This window comes from Sciurus vulgaris (assembly GCF_902686455.1).
Source record: "Sciurus vulgaris genome assembly, chromosome: X".
NCBI lineage: Eukaryota > Metazoa > Chordata > Mammalia > Rodentia > Sciuridae > Sciurus > Sciurus vulgaris.
In genome coordinates, this window is record NC_136471.1 from 97,108,870 (window position 1) to 97,111,497 (window position 2,628).

Below are 2,628 nucleotides of genomic sequence, written 5' to 3' on the forward strand. Positions count from 1 at the left end.
AGACTCCTTTTATTTAAAATTTTCAAAAAAAAAAACTCACAAAATTGACTTTTAAGATAACAATATATATTACTTAATATATTATTATAGTATACTTACAATAATTATACTGTCATTTCCAATATTACAACAGGAAGAAGAAAAACACAAGGGAAGCAGATGACCCAACATATGCAATAACCATAAAATCTTATTAGAATAAACAAAATCATCATAAATAAAGGCCCCACTGTCTTGGGAGGAGGGATTTAGTAATGACTTTGGCTACTTGCTTGTGGAGGGAAGTCTGAGTGCCAGGATTCTCCCTCAAGAAGGCTCCAGTCACCAAACACTGGAACCTGAGTTCTAGGGAAAAAATGGGAGGGGGCTATGGGGACCTAATATTCATAGCACAAATGATTCCAGGAGACAGAGTTGGGCAGGGGAGAGGGCTGACCAGTTCCCTCAAATATACTACATCTTTTTAAGAACCCTAGAAAACACTGTCCCCCAACACCATGAACACTGAACTTGCACACTGGCAAGTGTGGCATCAGGGGAATGGGTTAATGCATTAGGGGATGTGGAAGAAGGGACATTTGATTAAATTAGGAGTCCCCCAGGATCCCACAGCACAAGTGTCTCCCCTTAAGATCCAGCTGATGTATACTAGGTAGGCACTTGTCATTCAGAAACGTAGATATGATTGAAAATAGGGAGTCATGGCACTGCAGGTAGCTGAGGTGACCCCAAAACTCCAGCCTCAATGATAGGTGAGTCAGATGCCCCCAGACTGCTGCCACTGCTGGCATGTTCATCAGGGTCAGATCCCAGGGAGTGTACAGAAATGTGTACCCAAGGGCCCCCAGAGGTTGCTAGGATTGACCCTTCAGTAAGAGGGGCAACAGGCTGGGGTGGGGTCCCTTCAAGCCACAGGAGTCCCAGGGGCAGCAGAGAAGGCAGAAGGTGACAGTGGAACATCCCGAGGTAGTAATGGGGAGTTGGAAGGCGAGAAGGAACATGAGGACAGAGAAGGGCCTGCCAGTCCTGGTGGTCGTGAATAGGTTCTGCAGCCAGAGGGCAAGCCAGAGAAGCTGAAGCTCTGGAGCAGCACATGGGGGTAGCCAGGGGTCAGCAGGTCATCACTGGGGTTGTGAATGAAGTTACACTGTGAGCCATAGAGGCAGCGGCCCTGAAGGTTAAATTTTTGTCAGAGTTCCATCTTTTTTTTTTTTTTTTTTGTAAACAAATGGGATACATGTTGTTTCTGTTTGTACATGGCGTAAAGGCATACCATTTGTGTAATCATACATTTACATAGAGTAATGTTGTTTGATTCATTCTGTTATTTTTTTCCTTCCCCCCCACCCCTCCCACCCCTCTTTTCCCTCTATACAGTCCTTCCTTCCTCCATTCTTCCCCCCTCCCTAACCCTAACACTAACCCGTCCCACCCCCCATTATGTGTCATCATCCACTTATTAGCGAGATCATTTGTCCTTTGGTTTTTTGAGATTGGCTTATCACACTTAGCATGATATTCTCCAATTTCATCCATCTGCCTGCAAATGCCATAATTTTATCATTCTTTATGGCTGAGAAATATTCCATTGTGTGTGTATGTATATAGATACATATATATATATATATATATATATATATATATATATATATATATATATATATATCACAGTTTCTTTATCCATTCATCAATTGAAGGACATCTAGGTTGGTTCCACAGTCTGGCTATTGTGAATTGAGCAGCTATGAACATTGATGTGGCTGTATCTCTGTAGTATGCTGATTTTAAGTCCTTTGGGTATAGGCCAAGGAGTGGGATAGCTGGGTCAAATGGAGGGTCCATTCCAAGTTTTCTAAGGAATCTCCACACTGCTTTCCAGAGTGGCTGCACTAATTTGCAGCCCCACCAGCAATGTATGAGTGTACCTTTCTCCCCACATCCTCGCCAACACCTGCTGTTGCTTGTATTCTTGATAATCACCATTCTAATTGGGGTGAGATGGAATCTTAGGGAGGTTTTGATTTGCATTTCTCTTATTACTAGAGTTGTTGAACATTTTTCCATATGTTTGTTGACTGCTTGTAGATCTTCTTCTGTGAAGTGTCTATTCATTTCCTTAGCCCATTTGTCGACTGGATTATTTGCATTCTTGGTGTAGAGATTTTTGAGTTCCTTATAGATTCTGGAGATTAGTGCTCTATCTGAAGTATGATTGGCAAAGATTTTCTCCCACTCTGTAGGCTCTTTCTTCGCATTGCTGATAGTTTCCTTTGCTGAGAGAAAGCTTTTTAGTTTGAATCTATCCCAGTTATTGATTCTTGCTTTTATTTCTTGTGCTATGAGTGTCCTGTTAAGGAAGTCTGGTCATAGCTGACATGTTGAAGATCTGGACCTACTTTTTCTTCTATAATCTGCAGGGTCTCTGGTCTGATTCTGAGGTCCTTAATCCATTTTGAATTTAGTTTCATGCATGGTGAGAGATATGGGTTTAGTTTCATTCTGTTGCATATGGATTTCCAATTTTCCCAGTACCATTTGTTGAAGAGGCTATCTTTTCTCCATTGCATAATTTTGGCCCCTTTGTCTAGTATGAGAAAATTGTATTTATTTGGGTTTGTGTCCATGTCC

The 2,628-nt window shown here is 41.7% G+C and overlaps 1 pseudogene across 1 annotated transcript; it reads right to left on the bottom strand.

The window, feature by feature from the left end:
• Window positions 1-350: 350 nt before the first annotated feature.
• Window positions 351-1,183, bottom strand: LOC306651604 (mRNA decay activator protein ZFP36-like; annotated as a pseudogene). Its single transcript has one exon. The product of its transcript is annotated as an mRNA decay activator protein ZFP36-like (transcript).
• Between the last annotated feature and the right edge of the window lie 1,445 nt (window positions 1,184-2,628).